Here is a 22,460-nt window from a genome sequence, read left to right on the forward strand (position 1 = left end):
TTATGCAGAAATTCTCTCACAAATTTGACAATCACATATGAGATGCAGTGCAACACACTATCAAAATACTGTGAACACATGCATAGCTCTTCAAAATAAACTTGAACTGCATTGCACATTGTGCATCTTACAAGAACAATTAACTTTATAAGCATAATAAGTGAAAAACCTCAGTGGCTTCATATTGTATGATCTAGGCTATATGAGTTTGCCATCGGCTTGCAAGAGGGTAGAGCGTAGGGCAAGGATTTCGGGTTTGAACCCCCCTTATATAGTTTATGACAGTTCCAATATTTTAGTCAAAACAGTGTTAGTCAAAATTAAATAAATATGCCTATGATATAAATATACCACTTTATTAGGAACACCTGTACACCTTCTGATTCATGCAATTATCTAATCAGCCAATCATGTGGCAGCAGTGCAATGCAAAATAAAATCAGGCAGATATGGGCCAGCAGCTTTGGGTAATGTTCACATCAACCATTAGAATGGGGAAAATGTGATCTTAGTGATTTTCATAGGATTTTCACACACAACAGTCTCTAGAGTTTAATCAGAATGGTGCAATAAAGAAAAACATCCAGCGGGTGGCAGTTCTATGGACAGAAACGCCTTGTTGATGAGGTCAACAGAGGATGGCCAGACAGGTTTGAGCTGAGAGAAACGCTACAGTAACTCAAAAATACCACTCTGTACAATTATGGTGAGCAGAAATGTATCTTAGAATGCACAGCACATCAAATCCTGAGGTTGATGGGCTACAACAGCAGAAGACCACATCAGGTTCCACCTCTGTCAGCCAAGGACAGAAAGATGAGGCTGCACTGCGCACACCAAAACTGGGCAGTTGAAGACTGGAAAACATAGCCTGGTCTGAGGAATCTCAATTTCAGCTGAAGCACACAGATGGTAGGGTCAGAATTTGTCACCAAAAGCATGAACCCATCGACCCAAAACTGCCTTGTGTGAACATTCCAGGCTGGTGGAGGCGGTGTAATGGTGTGAGCAATTTTTTCTTGACACACTTTGGGCCTGTTAACACCAATCAATCATTGCTTCAATGCCACAATCTAACTGACTATAGCTGCTGACCATGTGTATCCCTTTACCCTTTATCTTCAAATGACTACTTCCAGCATGATAATACATCATATCACAAAGCAAAAGTCATCTCGAACTGGATTCATGAACGTTACAATTAGTTCAGTGTTCTTCAGTGGCCTTCCCAATCATCGTATCTGAATCCATCTTCGGGATGTGGTAAACCATGAGATTCACAGCATGAAGTGCACCTGAAAAAACTGCAGGAATTGTATGATGCAATCATGTCAACGTGGACCAGAATCTCAAAGGAAAGTTTCTGACATCTTATGGAATCCATGCCACAAAGAACTGAGGCTGTTTTGAGAGCAAAGGGAGGTCCTACCCAGCTTTAGTACAGTGTTCCTAATAAAGTGCTCAGTAAGTGTATAAATGTGGCAATAAAAAAATCAAACTGAACTCATTATTATAAAATATTATTTCATCATACTCGTTTTCACAATAACATTGTCACATTTCAGTTCATTGTTATAATGATGCATATATAATACATTTTTTTCAAGACTACTTATATTTCATAATGATCTTTTTTATTTAATGAGATTTTTATTTTATAATGACACATTTATTTCATAATGAATCTTTTATTTCATAATGACACATTTATATTAATTTCATTCTCTTATAATCTGTCAGTGTCAGGTCCATGCATGCCATGAACTTCACTTTCCAGAACAGACTGTAATCCCAAGCAACACACTCCACTGTTCACGCTCACCGGATTTCTAATCATGCACACCTGTATCTAATCACACACACTTTCACTCACCAGATCTCTGTAAAGTAACGCTCAGTTTGTTCCACATTTGACTTTACCAAGCCATTTGCCTGTGATTACTGTTATTCTGGTTTTTGGATTATTGCCTGTTTTTTGGTTTCCCGAGTTTGTTTTGCCTAGACCATGTTGTTTGCTCATCACCTGGCCCACACTTGTGTTCTGACTTTGATCATGCCTGCCGTTTTGTATACCTCTAATTGTACACCTTTAATGAAGCTGTGAACTACATTTGCATCCAAGGCTATTCTCCTTGCATGACAGTCAGTCAGCACCAGTCCTTACAGACTGTTGCAACAGCAGCCTGTCTTCCATACAATCTTCCATTTGAACATGATGCTCAAACAGTATTAGACAAATAACAACTTCTTTGTCAATTTTATATCTTGAAGAACACTTATCTGCCCAAGCAGTGATAGAAGATGGGAGGCTAAAATCTATCAATATCTTGACAATGATACTGTCTATTAGTGTTGAGCAAAGCATTGTAAGTGTTGAGTAAGCATCATAAGGTCTCAATGATGGCATGATGGCCCTACTACAAGATTTATACTAGCTGCCCCTGTGCCCAAGCATGTCCAACAAACCTTCAGTACGGGTCAAAATAGTGTTGGCTATTAAATCATGTCTAGTTGATTAGCAAAAGAAAGCATCGCATCGCAACTTTGCCACATAACTTTGGTAGCAGGTAGTCTCATGTTAGAAATCTACTGGCCAGGAAAAATAATTAATAGCAAAGGATTAGCTAATCACTGAATAGGTTCAGCCCCATTTGTGTTGACTGACAGATTACAACAGAATGGAATAAATGTGTCATTACTAAAGTACATATTTGCCTTCATTGCTTGATTTTTTAAATTATATTCTTCTGAAATCATAACTTTGTTAAAGCTTTATGACTACACTGCTCAAAAAAATGAAAGGAACACTTTTTAATCAGAGTATAGCATCAAGTCAATTAAACTACTGGGATATTAATCTGGTCAGTTAAGTAGCAGAGGGGGTTGTTAATCAGTTTCAGCTGCTTTGGTGTTAATGAAATTAACAACAGGTGCACTAGATGGGCAACAATGAGACGACCCCAAAACAGGAATGGTTTTACAGGTGGAGGCCACTGACATTTTTTTTCCCTACTCATCTTTTCTGACTGTTTTTCACTAGTTTTGCAATTGGCTGGTGTGAATGTCTCTGACCAAACAATCAGAAACAGACTTCATGAGGGTGGCCTGAGGGCCCGACGTCCTCTAGTGGGCCCTGTGCTCACTGCCCGGCACCGTGGAGCTCGATTGGCATTTGCCATTGAACATCAGAATTGGCAGGTCCGCCACTGGTGCCCTGTGCTTTTCACAGATGAGAGCAGGTTCACCCTGAGCACATGCGACATATGTGAAAGGGTCTGGAGAAGCCGTGAAGAACATTATGCTGCCTGTAACATCGTTCAGCATGACCGGTTTGGTGGTGGGTCAGTGATGGTCTGGGGAGGCATATCCATGGATGGACGCAAAGACCTCTACAGGCTAGACAATGGTACCCTGACTGCCATTAGGTATCGGGATGAAATCCCTGGACCCATTGTCAGACCCTACACTGGTGCAGTGGGTCCTGGGTTCCTCCTGGTGCACAACAATGCCTGGCCTCATGTGGCGAGAGTATGCAGGCAGTTCCTGAAGGATGAAGGAATTGATACCATTGAATGGCCCCCACACTCGCCTGACCTAAATCCAATAGAACACCTCTGGGACATTATGTTTTGGTCCATCCGACGCCACCAGGTTGCACCTCAGACTGTCCAGGAGCTCAGTGATGCCCTGGTCCAGATCCGGGAGGAAATACCCCAGGACACCATCCGTTGTCTCATTAGGAGCATGCCCTGACGTTGTCAGGCATGCATACAAGCACTTAAAAAAAAAAAGAGAAATATTTTTCTTCCAAAAGGTTTTCCATAGACAGAGCATGGATTTTGATGAGTATAACAAAGCATTAGGCTATGTCATCAAGTACGACTCTAAGGAAGATGTCCTTTGACTATACTGGGAGTACAAGTCATTAGAGAATAAAGAGTGATAACTCCAGATTAACTGACAACTGTATGAGACTACCATAATGCCAGATTAAATGATGAGTGTAAGAGACACATGACTGCTGCCAAAAATGCAAAAAAGACTTGAGAGACTTCAGAGATCTTTAAATGACTGCAAGGGCAATTAGCAGACTTTAAGCGTGATTCTGATCACCTTAAGCAAGACAAAGACGACCTTGAAGCTAAACTTAGTAAACAGCATCCACCTCCACCAATAGCCCTCCTCTGAGTTCATGGCTGTTACAAAAATGATGAAAATTCTCCAGCCAAAACTAGGCTTTATTCAGACTCAGCTGCTGTTTGCTTAAGATCAGAGTCTGATAATGGCATTTCCTCAGAGCTTCACTTATAACGCGTGCTATGTGGTGATGACGTGGAAGGACTATGTGACTGTGTAATGAGAACCACCATGGATAAGTTCGCTCTGCCTTCTTGTTATTATTTTTGTCTTTACTTTTATTTGTAACGCCAAGAAAGAGTTAATCTCTCATGTATGAGGGGAGTGCGTTGCCGTGTACCAGCCATTAAATGTGTGGGACACCAACTCTTCATTTTCCATCTCTTTCATTTCATGGATTTAACGAGTTATCCAGGTCAGAGCGTTACAAGGTGGAAGAATAATACTTAAATCAAAGATTAGTGGCTCTGCAATGTAGGATCTTAAGTGAACAGGCAGTAAAGAAGCCATAAAACTATGAATCCTTCTCCCAGACTTTGTGGAGCCAAGTTAATTACCGCTTGTTTACTGATTGCTGGATTTCAACTGTCCTGTGACCAATCGGCAAGTGATAGGACATCCCTGAACAGAGGATGAACCCTGTCAGCCAAGAGGAACCTCTGTCAAACTCAAAGATTTTGGCCCGATGGACCTAAGACCAGATGGCTCACCCAACACGATGGTAAAATTGATAACTACAGGAGAAAAGTGTGGGGGTTGGGGGTTACTCAACCAAGGACCCTCATGAAATGAAACCTTTGTTCTCCCCAGGAACACAAAGTTCACCACCCTTCACACATTCCACAGAACCCAGCTTTAACAGACTGCATAAGGCTACTTTACACCTCCTGTAAACAATGACTTTTACAAACCATAGTTTGAAAACTTATTGCCTCTTGTAATGTCATTCCTTATATGTATCATATAGCCACCAAGCATTATAATGCTTTTGATCATTTAACAGGTGTCATTGTGTTCTTGAGTGTATCAATAACAGCAGGTATGTAGTGTTTGGTATGTGTGTGATTGCTATTGAATTTCCTAAGGGTTGGTATAACGTGAATTTGAGTACAATGTATTACATGCATGTTACCAAATTCCTGACTTAACCTTGTGGAAAGTTAGAAAAGGCACATTACTCAGAGCCCTGTATGCTAATTAGTGTCAGAGGAGGAGAATGCAGTTTACACCCTGCCCCAAGTTCCTGCTGATTGGAGCAAAGACTTTGGGGTCAGCCCAACTGGAATGGGTTAAAACCCCCTGACACAAAGGAAACTTGGAGTCTCATTCAACACATCTTCAGAAGTCTCTACCAACATCTTCAAGGAGCTCTCTTCCATCAACATCTGCAGGATTCCCATTCTCAATCTTCAGAGTTCGTGTCACCTAACTACTCCAGGAGAGTTCTCTTCAACTAACAGCTCAAGAAGTTCTTGCCCCTCGTCATCACAAGGAGATGTTCATCGTCATCGTCATCACACATCCGAGACTCCACATCCAGCCTGGTTCCTGCAGAGCCTCCAACTCCCGTCTTTGCACCGCTGTGAACCACTCATCAAAGTTTTGCAACCTGCCTAAGAGACTCCGCCAGGTCCGCACCTCATTCTGTTTATGAGCCTCATTGGTCTTTCGAGACGCTATATAAGGACAACTAGACCGCCGACCAATCAACATTGCCGAAAACCCCTCTAAACAACAACGCAACGAGGGAATCCCTGGCAACACAAACGCAAGTATAGAACCTCCAGATTCTCGCTGAACGGGTGCATTTAATACAAGTTAGGTCTATTGGCAGCCTCCCTTTTTGTCTTGTCCTTTTATAAATACACCCTGTTCTAGGTAATGTCACTGTGCTGCTCCATTTTCTGCACTTGTTGATGATGGCCTTCATGGTGTTCCATGGTAATGTTTTGGAAATTTTCTGTACCTCTCTCCTGATCGATACATTTCGACAGTTAATTTTTATATGTTGTCAGTTCACATTGAGGGTGGAAAAAGTTCTGCCATGATTTATCTTTTTTCAGTTTTTTTAAATCAATTTTTAAAATCCTGCCATTTTAACAGGGGTGTGTAGACTTTTTATATCCACTGTATGTGTGGGAGAGGAAGAAAGAAAGTCGTGTCCATGTCCATGTGTGCATTCAGGCTAAGCTTATGAAAATGAATTATCACATGATATACATTCCCCTCTGAAAGTATTGGAATGGCAAGGCCATTTCTATTGTTTTTGCTATATATTGAAGACACTTAGTTTTGAGATCAAAATATTAATATGAGACAATAGATCAGAATGTCAGCTGTACTTTCCTCATATTTACATCTAGATGTGTTAAACGACTTAGAACAAGGCACCTTTTGTTTGAACCAACTCATTTTTCAAGTGATCAAAAATATTGGAACATGTGACTGACAGATGTTTCATGTTGCTCAGGTGTGCCCTGTTAGATTGATTGTTAAACAATTGATAGCTCTGAATGTCTAATCTTGGTTTGAGCCTTTGGCTTCACCTGTGAAGACTGCATTTGTTTTTGAAAATAATAAAACAACATGAAGACCAGAGAGCTGTCTATTTGAGAAAAGCAAGCCATTTTGAAGCTGAGACAAGAGGGCAAACCGATCAGAGCCATTTCACAAAAACTGGGCACAGTTGATGTCAGAAACATTGTGAGAGCTGTGAAGAAAAACCCAAAAAAACATTGTCATTAATTTTTTTGATTTTAAACCCAAATGTCTTCAGTATACAGCAAAAACAAAGGAGCGTTCCACTTTTGGAGGAAACTCTGTATGTCTTAGTAGGAGTTTTTTAAGTTCATAGTGAGCGCGAGAGGAATGTGATTTGAGTCTTTGAAGCTTGTGTGAGTGCTCTGAATGAGCACCAATGAACCAAGAGTTGTCCTTGTGTGTGCAGTTCTGGAATTGATCAGTTGTGATTGCGCTCTAGGTGAATGGCGCTGCAGCAGGTTGTCTGTCTTCATGCATACATGCAATTTCAGTCCACTTTAAAATGTGGGGAGGTCAAGCCGCCCAACAAAGTTGAAGGCACGATGCTGCTGGGTAGCCTGGATTGGTTTTACAATGATGAGTGCTATGAGCCATTCCCTTTTTATGGTCTCACCACGAGGGTCAAACCAGAGATAGATGTGAGCCTTCTATTTGTAGCCAGATCACACTGGTGATCAGCATGAGACAGAGGCTTTATGGATCATTTTTAATGGTTCTAACCTGAGTGACATATCAGGTTGCATCCTCCACGTGTGAAAGGAAACAGGATGTACTGGTGGTTGTGGACAAACTTTCTCACTGGATAGTAGCATATCCCACAATGAGAGGCAATGCTGCACACATAGCTAAAATGCGACTCCAAGATTTTTTTCTCATTGGGGAATTCTGGAGCTGATTAACCCACTTTCAGGACCAGGGAACCCACTTTACCAGGCAGTTAGCACAAGAAGTTTGCCATCTTCTGGAAATAAACTGGAAGTTGCCTCAGGACACATGGAACGTGCAAACTGTGTCATCAAATAGTGGTTAACCAATCTCCACAATGAAGGGGTAAAACTGAGAGACCAATGATGGTCCCAGGAGTGATCGATCTCCAGATACCAGACACTGACTTGATCATGTCAGGCATGCTCTTTAACTACTGCCAAACAGGGAACTCAAAGACAGGTTCAGGATGAATGGGCCACACCAGTTGAGGGTAGTCCAACTATTATTCCAGGTCAGGTGCTCATGGTGAGGTACCATTATAGACAGTAGAGCCTAGGTGGGAAGGTCTCTATCAAGTTTTGTTGATTACTGATACTGTAAAATGTGAAGAAGACAAGATATGGACACATGTCCCCCATCGTAAAGTTGTACTGCCAGCCCAGGAAGGGAAAGTGGTGCATTAGAGAGAGTGCTCTGAGAGGGTCTGGTGATGTTAGGATCTGGGGATTCAAACTCAGAGTGAAGGTTCTCTACACCCCCCTTATGCACCTAGTGCTCCTCCCTCTCTCCTGATATGCAGGGCCCAGTGGTAGGTAGGGAAAGAGGGCAATCTCCTTAACCAATTAAGTTGGGACAAATAGTAAGAAAAAGCTGGTAAAAACAACAGTGAATACAAACATAACAATTGAGATAACACACACACCAACCAATTGGCAAAATCAACTAGTGAGTAGTTGTCAACTAGTGAGTAGTTGTGATGAATAGTTCACTGCACATCTCTCTTTTCTTCTCTCTCTCCTATTTATGTTCTCAGGAGCTGAAGACAAGTCAATTTCATGGTCTGGGCCAAGGCTCCTATTTGTTTCCCCATTTCCTTGTGTTTCCTGTGTTTGCAAATGCAAACACACCTCCTCCTAATCTTTTCATCAGACTGCAGCATTTAAAAACCCCAGTTATGCAGTCACTCATCGCCAGATTGTTCAGTCTACCTGTGTGGTACAGAGAATAAGGCCTCCTCAAGTTGCTCAGCTTTTGTTTCCTTGTGCTTTGTTCCCTGTGTAACTGTTTCTCTTGTGCTCCAGGTTCACATCTCACCCTACCTGCCTGCCTGCACTCTGCTATGCCCAGCCCTGATTCACCTCCCCTGTGGTCCACAGACAGAGTATCTGATTCCTATGCTGCTGACCCGAGATTGAGATCTGACCTTAACAGTAACACTAGCCACGCTTGCACTCCGCAACTCCCAGCCTTGTTTCACCATCCACATGGCTAGGTGACAAAAACACTCATAGGCCCTAACAGGCCAATCCTGACGTTTCCTGTGAGACGAGACCAGGGAGGACAACCAACTGAGGACACAGAACTTCTAATAGCAACTTAGGATGGGACAGATCATGAGGATTATCTAGACATGTGTCATGCACAGAACTGCCCTTAAAGAGTATCAGAGGTGGAATTGAAGGAAATATAGTGCCTCCAAAAAGTATTCACCTCCTTGTGATTATTTTTTTTTCTGTATTGCAACATCAAATTTAAGTATATTAGATTGTTTTTTTTCTGCTCCTCTTTAAGAGTCTTTAAGTGAGCCAGTTGCTCTAAGAGCAAACTTATGTTTGGCACAGACCTTCAGAAACAATTTGGTGGAAAATCCAAAATAATTAGTCTTTGTGTGCATTTAGGCCCTGTATGCAACAGGACTAGGTTCAACTTAAAAGAAATGCTTTCATCTTTCATTCCATTGTTTTTGCTTTCATTTTACTTGCAAGTTGATTCGAACTGCTGCCAAAACACGTAACACACAAATTGGCTGGCCCCTTCTGTGTGCTTCAAAACAACAGCTTGCCTTTTATTTTTCCCCAGGAGAAATACAAGAAGCCTGCCAAGACACATCATTCCTCGGATCACTAATCACATCTGAGCTTTTGACATTAATCCTTTGACACACTAATTGCATCTGAGCAATTCCCTCTCTGCCCCAGCACGCCTCGGAACATGTGAGACGGCCAAAGCAACTCCCTACGACATGCGCAAGTAAGACCAGATCAAAGTGATACTGAGCATCTGAGCTTTATTAACTATAGGAAATATTGTTCATTTTCTATTTCTAGTAGTGATATTCTGTAACCTGAATTTGACCTGATTGTCTGCTGTTTCTTATGATTTATAACCTTTAGGCCTATACAAAGTGCTGCTTTGATCTTAATCCCATCTCATCTCCATGAGCTCCTTTTGCATGCAATCTCAAAGTAACGTTGTTGTTTCTCTTTGTTCTCTGTATTGAACCTAGTTTATTAAATTCAGAGCCAATAACAGGCATCCATGAACTGTGCTATTGTTATTCTGAAGTTATTTGGTGAAAAACGGAGTATGCACTTCACGTCGCTCATATTCCACCTTTTAATCCATTCATTCTGAAACTGGGACCAATTAATTGGAGCTAGAGCCCCTTATAAATCCATAACAGTTATTTAAAGGTCCATTCCTGATGCCCACATGGTGTAGAAACCTTCCTTTTCAAATTTCCCAATATTTTCACACCTCCTTTGCGTGGATGAGTAGGCATTGGAACGTTCCCTTTGTTCTCAAGTCCAGCATGAATGCACCCTTTGTTCATGTACAGCCACATGCCAATGCACCATGCACACTCACATTCCAACACACACATACCCAAACACACACAATGAAATATCCACTCATGAACTCCGCATTTTATAAGTCAATATTATTAATGTTAATAAATATTTAAGTCATAATTGTTTATTTATGGAAATATACATTACTAAAATTAATTAATAATAATTTAATTATCATTAATTTTTTATTAATAACTAAAGCCATGAATATTAATATCCAAGTAATTCTATGAGACTGATTACTTAAATAAACTTATGGCCATTCTTAGTAAGTGCCTCAGACACCACACACCTCTGCATCTCATTCCTAATTTAGACATGTGCACTGCCACTATTGATGTCCACTGAGTCTGCTCAAGCAACCCGTTCATTAGGGATATGGCCAAGTGCCTGTGTGGCCTGAGAGCAGGGGCCACTAGACTGTCTATTAGGGATAACATTACAGAGACCAGGGTGGAAAAAGCAGGTGATAAATGGTTCATTAACACATTCACATATGACCATCATAACACAGCCACTATGATGAAGCTCATGAATTTCCACCAGGTATCACAGCTCACCTGGAGGACATTATCTTGTACCACCTTAGGCCTGAACAGTATGAGACAGAGATTGATTTAATAGATGCCTTTAGAGACTACAGTCTGAAACTCGGTGACGCCCAACAGCAGCTCCTGCTTTAAGAGACTAAAACTCCTCAACTTAGTTTAGACCAAATCAGACAAGCATCACTCATGAATCCAGTGGTCAGGAAGTCATCTGACATTTGGAGCAGAGTAAACACTCTTGCTCTTGTACTTATCATCACTGGTTGGATCATGACTGCAAGTGTGTGCCTCATGCTCTTAATATACAGTCAAACATTTCATTGCAGAACTGACTCAATCACCCATATTCCTGAAAACGTACACCATAGACCCTTTGATATTCTCCCTCTTTCCTCACCAATGGTCAGAGCTGCACTCAAAATTAAATTTCTTTCTTTTCTATAATTTTCTTCATTTCACCCTTTCTGGAGAACAATATTTAGTGATGTGTAGTTTTATTTGCTTTATTAATTAATACTGATTGTGTGACTTTAGTTATGCTTTCACCAAATAGCCATAACATTAAAACCACCTGCCTAATATTGTGTAGGTCCTTTTGTGCCGCCAAAACAGCTCTGACCCATCAAGGCATGGACTCCACAAGACGTCTGAAGGTGTGCTGTGTTATCTGGCACCAACATGCTAGCAGCAGATCCTTTAAATCCTGTAAGTTGCGTGGTAGGGCCTCCATGGATCAGACTCCATGCATGCTCGATTGGATTGAGGTCTGGGGCATGTGCAGGCCAAGTCAACACCTTGAACTCTTGTTCCTCAAACCATTCCTGAACAAGTTTTGAAGTGTGGCAGGGTGCATTATCCTGCTGAAAGAGGCCACTGCCATTAGGGAATACCGTTGCCATGAAGGGGTGTACTTGGTCTGCCACAATGTTTAAGTGGGTAGTATATGTCAAAGTAACATCCACATGAATACCAGGACCCAAGGTTTTTCAGCAGAACATTGCCCAGAATCACGTTGCCTCTGCCAGGTTCCCTTCTTTCCATAGTGCATCCTGGTGCCATCTCTTCCCTAGGCAAGTGACTCAGCACCCAGCCATCAACATGTAAAAGAAATCATCAGAGCATGGTCCAGTTTTGATGCTCACATTATCACATTGTAGGTGCTTTTGGCAGTGGACAGGGGTCAGCATGTGCACTCTGACCAGTCTGCAGCTACACAACTCCATACGCAGGACGCTGTGATGCACTGTGTGTTCTTACACCTTTCTGTCATAACCAGCATTAACTTTTTCAGCAAATTCAGCTCCTTCTTCTTCTTGTAATTTGTGCTACAGAAGCTCTACTGTGGGATCAGACCAGATGGTCTAGCCTTCGCTCTCCACTCACATTAATGAGCCTTGGGTGCCCATGACCATGAAGCCAGTTCACCTGTTTTCTTCCTTGGACCACTTTTGGTAGGTACTAACCCCTGCATACTGGGAACACCCCACAAGACCTGCTGTTTTGGAAATGCTCTGACCCAGTTGTCTAGCCATCACAATTTGGCCACAATATAATCACAATATATCCTCTTAACAGGTGCCATTGTAATGAGCTAATCACTTATTCACTTCACCTGTCAATAGTTTTAATGTTGTGGCTGATCAGTGTAGTGCTTAGTTTTAAAGTAACAGCCCAGATGCTGACAATGTAATATCAACTGCAGAAATGCTCACAGTGATGAACTATCTAGACGATGCTAACAGTCTTCCAAAAACTATATGGGGCATCAACCGACTGTGGATTTAACAGGTAATCATGGACATGGAAACTGACAGACTGTGGACACACTTAATGGGTATAAACCCCACAAATTTCACAACTGTAGGCTGCACAGGTAACCTTCCCAGCAATGTCTATATTGCGTTGACTGGTCCAGGACCATATCTGTACGTCTGCACAATGTGCAAATCAGGTTCAGTTTCAAGACATCTGAATATGACCCCTCTTGCATGTAGATATGCAGTTCAATATTTAAATGTCTGGCTATAACTTTTGTTGGACACCCATGGACATGCAAGACAGGTACAGGAAATTGACATATGAATTGTCAATTCCATTCAAAAGTTGTCAGTGTCAGTTGCGGTGTGTGGTTGTCTGTCGTAGCATAATATTCATATTGCTGTTGTTTTGAACTGTCCAAATATTTGGACGAATTGTTTGATGCTTTGACCATTGTTCTTGAAACTTTCATGCCAATAATGCCCTACTGAATTAAAAAAAAAAAAAAAATGCTATGCTACGACAGGCAACCATGCAATGCTGTCTGAAATAGTCATTAGTAAATGTAATCAAAATCATAACTATAACAAACTTTTACCGCAGTTCTGCGTGTTTGTCCAAGTAGTGCTGCCAGCGGACACATGCACGTATGCACTACTCAGAGGGAGCAGTGACTCATTCAAGAGCCTCACTGCTTGCAATACATGTGATGTGCTGCTCTTGCAAAGACTATGTTACAGCAAGGCAAAAGTGCAAATTGATCAAGCTAGTTGAACACACCTAAGGTAAAGTCAAAGTTAATGTTATGTTTATGAATTTGCTTAGTGTTAGATTTTTTGCCTTTTTTTCTAAACCAACTTCAACCTGCAGTGGCTAATTAGTGTTACCATCTAAGCTAGCTTAAGCTATCCCCTCATGGTAACTAGCGAACGTTAGCTAAATGTTGGTTTCAGTCATAGTTAGCATTAAGCGCTCACTGGGCATTACTTTTGAAAATTGCCATAGCAGAAAAAAAAAAATATTCACAACTGTAACATTAGCAGAAGTGACTGAACAAGCACTGTCTAAATAACTAAGCACAAGCAAACCAACACACTGAGCTAACATAAGACATCATTGTTACAGTTAATTTTTTTCTTATGCTATGGCAGTTTTCAAAAGTAATGCCTGGTTGGATCCTTTCAAAAGTAATTAATTCTAAATCTAAGTTGTTTTTCCTACATACTGGATGCCACCTTTGGTACATGCAAGAAAGCAGACAACATTATTAAAGCTGCATGTTATCAATTTTTTTAATTTGGTACTCTTTTGGTCACAAAGCTGGTAAAAGTAGGCATGACCTTTAACGTGTCATAGCTAGGTTAGAGTACAGCTGGTAGTGCAACAGCTGGGAAGGTGGGATGTACAAGGGATTCAAACCTTGATATTTTTTCACACAAATATGTGGACTTGGTGTATGACTACAAGTTGCCTTTGCACATTTTATAATTTTTTGTCTTTTTCCAGTCTAGCAGGTGCAGTAATGAAATGCGGCAAAGATGCACCCGAGGAGATCAAACAGCATGCTTTGGAGCAACTTAAGCATGCACCAGTGAGAAAGGGGGACACACACAATGAACTTTAAAGAACTTTTTCTATAATAAACGCGACATGGTCGTATGAGTTCTGAAGCGTATGCTCTAGGTGGATCGTTTATTTGTTAATTGTTATCCACTGCAGCTTGAGTTAAGTTTCACTTTTGTTTTCATGAGTTTTGGACACACACACATTGTCTGTAGAGTTGCTTTGCAATTACAAATGAAAAGTACATTGAAATAAAAGTGAGTTTTAACTGAATGCAGCTTGAAACTGTTTATTTGGTCCAGAAGCAGTAGTATAAATGATGTCTAAAATGAGTCTGCATCTGGTGTTAAAAGACATAGAAAAGATGTCCACAATGACCACATTTGACCTAATGTACAGGGGTCCTGTGGACATCAACATCGGACATTCAGAAAATGTCATAAAAAGTTGTCATAATAACTTTGATTCTGGCTCCTCAGGGGACGTCTTTTCAATGTGTGGCAAAGACGCTCAAAAGGCGTCCTTTGGATGTATCTTTGCTCAGTGGGTTTCTGTTCCTCAGGACTAAAACACTGCCATTCTCCAGAGAAACAAAGGAGGAATGCAGGTACCTAAGCTGCCACTAGTAGGCACCACCATTTCCTGCATCTTCTGGGAAGAAGCGGGAAGGAGACTCTGCCTGAGACCCCTGGGAAAAAAGCCCCCAAGGGACATCGTCTCACTCTCTCTGTCTGGCCTATCATGAGTGGACAAGAAGACACCCTCTGCAGAAACAATTTCTTAGAAAAGCCAATAGTCTTTGTGTGCACTTAAGCCTAACAAGATTAGATTCCACTAAAATGAAATGCATTCATTAGGGTCCAAGCATCAAAGGTGCATAGGCACTTATTGTAATAGTTAGTGTTATTATTATTATTATTCTGCTTCTTCTTCTTCCACTACTGAAGTCTATTGCAGCCCATAGAACTGTACATAGAAAAGTTATGAAATCTGGCACAAAGATAGGGGTCAGTCTGAAATGTTAGGATAGCAAATTTGGAGTCTTTATCTCAAACTCTCTAGTGCCACCAACAGCTCAAATTTGCACTCGTTTATGCTAATAACTTTTGAATCATAAGGGCTACAAACAATATTCTTTTTTTCCTCTGATTCCTTGGCTCGTGCTGAAAGGAGTCGAAAGTATAACATGGTTTCAATTTCTGCCTGACTAGATTTTCTGCCATTTTGAATTTTCTGAAAAACCTACTTTTTCGAACTCTTCCTAGATGGTTCATTGCATCTTCACCAAATCTGACTCAGATATTGTTAGACTATGCTGGCAAAAAGTTATTAAAAGCATTTTGATAGACCAAACCATTCTTGAATAATGTGCAAACGAATTTGATGGCAAGCACGCCTAAAAGGACATGAGGCTATATCTCCGTAATGCCTTAGCGTATTCAGACCAAAATTGGTGTATCTCATAGCCATAATGACTTGAGGGTACCTACACAGTTTCAGAATAATGCCACGTAGTGCTCACAAGATAAAAAGCAATTTTATAATATTATAAATAATTCTGTTGATGGATTTTAAACCACTGGCCTAAAAACACCACCACAATGGTATGTTAAATCAACTTCTTTTGTGTGCCATTTGTGTGCTTGGCCCCATAATTGCTGCTTGCAGCTATATTCTTTCATTTGTTATTGCTTTCTTTTTACTTGAAAGTTTAACCCAACCACCATTAAAACAGTTTAGAGTATAATGAGCGCTTCTCTTTTATTCTTCCCCAGGATGAACGGATTCACAAGAATCCTGTTGAATGCATCATTCCTTGGATCAGGAATCACTTCTGAGCTTTGATTTATCGATTCCTGTACCTCTTCTGCCCCAGCGAGCCTCATATCACATGACATGCACAAGGGATCTTCAAGTGAGACTAAGCATCTGGGCTTAATTAACTACAGGAAATATAGTTTGTTTTCTATTTCTAGTAAAGTGATGTATTATTCTGTAACCTGAATTTGACCTGATTGTTCACTGTTTCTTATGATACACTATATTGCCAAAAGTTTTGGGACGCCCCTCCAAATCATTGGTGTTCCAATCACTTCCATGGCCGCAGGTGTATAAAATCAAGCACCTAGGCATGCAGACTGCTTCTACAAACATTTGTGAAAGAATGGGTCGCTCTCAGGAGCTCAGTGAATTCAAGCCTAAATGTACCATGATAGGTTGCCACCTGTGCAATAAGTCCATTCATGAAATTTCCTCACTACTAAATATTCCACAGTCAACTGTTAGTGGTATTATAACTAAGTGGAAGCAATTGGGAACAACAGCAGCTCAGTCACGAAATGGTAGGCCACGTAAAATCACAGAGCGGGGTCAGCACATGCTGAGGCGCAAAGTGCGCAGAAGTTGCCAACTTTTTGCAGAGTCAATAGCTACAGACCTCCAAACTTCGTGTGGCCTTCAGATTAGCTCAAGAACAGTGCGTAGAGAGCTTCATGGAATGGGTTTCCATGGCCGAGCAGCTGCATCCAAGCCTTACATCACCAAGTGCAATCCAAAGCGCCGGATGCAGTGGTGTAAAGCACGTCGCCACTGGACTCTAGAGCAATAGAGACGTGTTATGCAGACGTGCAGTGACGAATCATGCTTCTCTGTCTGGCAATCCGATGGACGAGTCTGGGTTTGGCAGTTGCCAGGAGAAGGGTATTTGCCTGACTGCATTGTGCAAATGTGTAAAGTTTGGTGGAGGGGGGATTATGATGTGGGGTTGTTTTTCAGGGTTTGGGCTTGGCCCCTTAGTTCCAGTGAAAGGAACTCTTAATGCTTCAGCATACCAAGACATTTTGGACAATTTCATGCTCCCAACTTTGTGGGAACAGTTTGGCGATGGCCCCTTACTGTTCCAACATGCATGCGGACCAGTGCACAAAGCAAGGTCCATAAAGACATGGATGAGTGAGTTTGGTGTGGAGGAACTAGACTGGCCTGCACAGCGTCCTGACCTCAACTCGATAGAACACCTTTGGGAAGAATTAGAGCGGAGACTGCGAGCCAGGCCTTCTCGTCTAACATCAGTGCCTGACCTCACAAACGCGCTTCTAGAAGAATGGTCAAAAATTCCCATAAACACACTCCTAAACCTTGTGGAAAGCCTTCCCAGAAGAGTTGAAGCTGTTATAGCTGCAAAGTGTGGGCCAACTCCATATTAAACCCTACGGATTAAGAATGGGATGTCATTAAAGTTCATGTGCATGTAAAGGCAGACATTTTGGCAATATAGTGTATATAACATTTAGGCCTATACAATGTGCTGCTTTGATCTTTGTCTCTCTCTCCTCGTATCTCTGTGAGCTCCTGCTGCATGTGATCTCATCCTAACACTAATTTTTCTGCTCAATCTCCACAATTATCCTTGTTTATTACATTCAGAGCTGATAACGTTCATCCATGAACAGTGTTACTGTGTTTCTGGAGTTATTGCATTGCTCTTATTTCACCTTTTAATCGACTCATTCAGAAATTGGGACCATTTGATTTGAGCTAGAGCTTCTTTTAGTCCATGACAGTTATTTGAAGGTCCCTTCCCAATGCCCATGTGGCATGCAAACCTTCCTTTTCAAATTTCCCTGTATTTGTTTCGCTCCTAATTTGTGGATGGATGAGTGGGCATCAAATCGCTTTGTTCTCAAGCTAAGGGTGAGCACACCCTTTGTTCATGCGTAGCTATATACCAACGCACTGTGCACACTCACATTACAACACACACACACACACCAAAATACCCACTCATTCAAAACATCCACTACCATTTCTATTATGCATTGCTTAGAACTTTTGTTTGCTGATTTGTGTTCAATAAATGTCATTGTATTAAACAGATCATGTGTTTGTTGTCACTCATACCAAAACTGAAGCTAAGCTACTATTGAAGAACTCTAAACTTTCAGATAACTTTATGTCACTATTATTGTTCTCAATTAATCATTAAGTCATAATTGTTGATTTATGGCAATTGCAACTGGCAAGATTAATTCATAATAATTTAATTATCATTAATTAATTTAATAATAACTAAAGCCTTGAATACTAATATCCAAGTAACATTATGAGACTGGTTACTTAAAGACATGTATGGCCATTCTAGTAGTAGTAAGTACCTACACCAATTAATTAAAACCACTGACAGGTGACGTGATTAACATTGATTATCTCATTACAATGGCAGCTGTCAAGATTTGGGATATATTAGGCAGCAATTGAACAGTCAGTTCTCAAAGTTGATGCATTGGAAGTATTAAAAATGGGCAAGAGTAATGATCTGAGCGACTTTGACAAGGGCCAAATTGGGAAGGCTAAACGACTGGTTCAGTGCATCTCCAAAATGGCAGGTCTTGTGGGTTGTTCCTGGTATGCAGTGGTTAGTACCTACCAAGTGTGGTCCAAGGAAAGACAAGCATCAGCATCAGGGTCATGGGAGCCCAAGGCTCACTGATGCATGTGGGCAGCGAAGGCTAGCCCATCTGGTCTGATCCCATAAAAGAGCTTCTGTAGCACAAATTGCTGAAAAAGTTAATGTTGGCTATGATAGAAAAGTGCCAGAACCCACAGTGCATCGCAGCTTGCTGCATATGGGGTTCCGTAGCCGCAGACCAGAGTGCCCATGCTGTCCACCATCAAAAGCGCCTACATTGGACACATGAGCATCAGAATTGGACCATGGAGCAATGGAAGAATGTGGCCTGGTCTGATGAATCATGTTTTATTTTATATCATGTGGATGGCCAGGTACGTGTGCTGTTTTGTCGGCACGAGTGGGACCTACGCTATATAAGTAATGTGGTTTTAATGTTATGGCTGATCGGTGTATATCTACCAGCAAGGAGGTTGCTACCATCTGGTGTTGCTTTAAAGCAGGAGGAACTGGAAATACTTTTGCCATCAAGGCCATCATAGATGGAGCAAAATACAAAGCAAATTCTTGAGCAGAACCTGTCCAGTCAGCCAGAAACCTGTGTCTAGGGAGAAAAATTATATCCCAACAGGACAATGACTCAAAGTACAGGGAAAAAAACTATGAAGGAACAGCTTGAAAAACAGAAGGTTTGTGTTCTGGAATGGCCAAGTCAAAGTTAAATCAAACTGCAAATCTATGGCATGACCTGAAAATGCAAATGCTGTCCAACAATGTTCTACATCTAATTTGGGAGCACTGGAGTAAACCTGCATTAAGGCATGGGAGAAATTGCCAAAATCAATGCAAAGTGCACTATGAGTGCAAAGCTCATAATGACAGATCCAAGATGCCTCAAACCTATAATTGCTGCAACACTATCTTTATATAGAGAGTTGCTACAAAAGGAGCAGAAAAAAATCCCATTTTTATATTCCAAAAAAATGGAATTTCTGCCTATTTTGAGGGTGGCTGTGTTCATTTGAATTCATCACTTCAGGTTTTTGTAAGTATTTCTTATTTTTGTTTAAAATTTTGTTGTGGGAGTTGTAAACAGTGTTCTACTATCAAAAAATCTTTAAGTGCGTTTTATCTCTGAACTAATGTCAGGGCTCACACCCCCGCCTCTTTTCCATCACTCTGCTCACCAGCAGCTAAACACAGAGTCACAATACTCTCACGATTCTTCAGTCGTGCAAATAAATGTCTAAAGTATGAAGATCGCACCAGTCTCCTGTGTACTGATTCATCTTTGACTCTAAGTTGGACATGTTCAGCTACATGCTAGATAATGTAGCTCCACTTAAACAAAACATAATTGGAGAGAAAATACTAGCACTCTGGTATAACGATCACACACGCACCTTAAAAGAGACCAGTCGAGAATTAGAACATAAATGTCATCAAACTAAAAAAATAATCCTAGATTCTTATTTAATACTGTAGCAACATTATCTAGGAATAAGACCACTACAGAAGCATGCGCACCATTAAAATGTAGCAGCGATGACTTCCTGAATTTTTTAAATTACAAAATTGAAAATATCAGGCAAAAAATTCAGACTACAAATTTAAAACCAGACAATTTGATAACTAACTCTGTAGACAATAATAATATAACCGTAACAGATCAGTGATTAGAATGTTTTACTTCCCTTCAGAGACTGAAATAATGTCACTAATTTCCTCATCAAAATCATCAACTTGTATACAACATCCCTTACCTACATGTTTCTTCAAACAGATTCCAGAAGCAATCGAACCCCTTAGCACTGGCTATGTACCTAAATTTCTGATTATCAGTTATTAAACCCCTGATTAAATAACCTGCCTCGACCCCTGTCAGTTGTCTGATTATAGACCAATATCAAACCTCCCCTTTATCTCCAACATCCTAGAAAAGTTGTGGCACATCAGTTATGCTCATACTTACATAGGAATAGCATTCATGAAATGTATCAGTCAGGCTTTAGGCCTCATCATAGGACAGAGACAGCACTGGTTGAAGTGGTAAATGACCTACTACTTGCCTCTGATCAGGGTTGTGTCTCCTTGCTTGTGTTGCTTGAGCTTAGCACAGCTTTTGATACCATCGATCATACTATTTTCCTTGATAGACTAGAAAATGTTGTTGGTGTTATGGGAATGGCCTTCTCCTGGCTCAGGGCTTATTTGACTGATCGTTATCTATGCACACTAAGGTAAAATTTTGTGTTCCGCAAGGTTCTGTTTTAGGCACACTTCTTTTTTCTTTACATATGCTACCTCTGGGTAAAATTATTCATAAACATGGTATTAGCTTCCACTGTTATGCTGATGACACACAGTTGTATGTTTCAGCAAAGGTAAAGGACATTAAACACCGGGTGCTTATTAACTATCTTCAACTTAATTCTGACAAGACAGAAATACTTGTACTAGGACCATTTGCAGCTAGAATTAAGCACTCTGATTACATAGTAACTCTGGATGACTTTTCTGACCTTGGTGTGATTATTGACTCCAGTCTTTCATTTGAAGCTCATGTAGTTCATGTTACTAGGATAGCCTTCTTGCTATCTTGCTATATTGCTAAGATAAATATAATGTCACTCCACGATGCGGAAAAACTAGTTCATGCTTTTGTTACCTCTAGGTTGGATTATTGTAATATCTTACTGTCTGGATGTTCCAGTAGGTGCATAAACAAGCTCCACTTAGTCCAAAATGCAGGAGCCAGAGTTCTTACTACAACCAGAAGCTATGACCCCATCACCCCAATCTTATCCACAATGCAAGCTGCCACTGTTGGGGCCTTGAGCAAGGCCCTTAACTACATCTGCTCCGGGGCACTGTATCGTAGCTGACCCTGTGCTCTAAACATAGCTTTCTAGCAAGCTGGGATATGCAAAAACATTTTCTTGGGGGGCAGTGGTGGCTCAACAGTTAAGGCTCTGGATTACTGATCAGAAGGTCAGGGGTTCAAGCTCCAGCACCACCAAGCTGCTTAACCTTCTCTGCTCCAGGGGCACCGTAACATGGCTGACCCTGTGCTCTGACCCCAGCTTCCTAACAAGCTGGGGTATGCAAAGAAAAGAATTTCACTGTGCTGTAATATATATGTGACAAATAAAGGCTTCTTCTACATTTGTTGAAGGTGGAATGGCTAGCCACTTTATGTCCCAGGGCACCCTCATGTCTGTGTTACATTCTGGCTCTCCCTTTTAGTTATGCTGTCATAGCTAGTCTTGCTGGAGTCTCTGCTTGCACTCTGCACACAATGTACATTGTCCTTAACCATTACATGACAATAAGCATACCTAATAATCTGTGTTTCTCCCTCTCTCCCATGAGCTACACATATTACTCCTGAGATATCAGTGATCTTGACCCCTTCTGCTCTCCGGACCTGTCTGATCCAGCCCGATGCCCTACTTCTGGTTGGAGTTTTCATCACCTGGAAACCACTCGCTGCTGCTGAGAATAGCCCCATATGGACAGCCAGAGATACATGAAGATGGCTTTGGACTATGATTGATACAAACAGTTTTGCAATGATGGCTTAGGACTACAATTGCTATGAAAGCTTTAGTTTTGCACTCAACTCTCTATCAGTGAACAACTGATAACTTCAACAAAATAGATTTCATGTGAAAACTATAATGAATTTCCTGGTTACACGATTGCAGTATTTGACCATGTAGTTTCAGTTATAGCAGGGAATTATTTATAGTAGATGGTCAACAAATCCATCTAATGTTGTGCTGACCCACCCATACTTTTCAGTTATTAAGTACAGGTTATATCAATTGACACAGGACACTCAAACCAAGAAAGAGATGACCCAGTTGTTGGTACCAAAGAGTTGTAATGAACTCCTGTTCCATGCAGTTATCACAATCCCATGGCTGGGCATTTTGTGCAGGA

The 22,460-nt window shown here is 41.0% G+C and overlaps 1 protein-coding gene and 1 long non-coding RNA gene across 8 annotated transcripts in view; one reads left to right on the forward strand and one right to left on the reverse strand.

Annotated features, from left to right (window-relative positions):
* Positions 1–22,460, reverse strand: part of rasgrf1 (Ras protein specific guanine nucleotide releasing factor 1) — a 243,423-nt gene that overhangs the window by 60,511 nt on the left and 160,452 nt on the right. The gene's annotated exons all lie outside the window — the stretch shown is intronic.
* Positions 198–21,683, forward strand: LOC117597601 (uncharacterized). Of its 2 annotated transcripts, XR_004578362.2 has the most exons (6): positions 198–5,909; positions 8,688–9,088; positions 9,466–9,636; positions 12,118–12,237; positions 13,148–13,329; positions 14,051–21,683. It is a non-coding gene; the product is annotated as an uncharacterized LOC117597601 (long non-coding RNA). The 2 variants fall into 2 exon arrangements; XR_004578361.2 differs by lacking the exon at positions 13,148–13,329 and having other exon boundaries at positions 1,607–5,909.

Source organism: Pangasianodon hypophthalmus, chromosome 6 (assembly GCF_027358585.1).
Source record: "Pangasianodon hypophthalmus isolate fPanHyp1 chromosome 6, fPanHyp1.pri, whole genome shotgun sequence".
In the NCBI taxonomy this organism is placed as follows: domain Eukaryota; kingdom Metazoa; phylum Chordata; class Actinopteri; order Siluriformes; family Pangasiidae; genus Pangasianodon; species Pangasianodon hypophthalmus.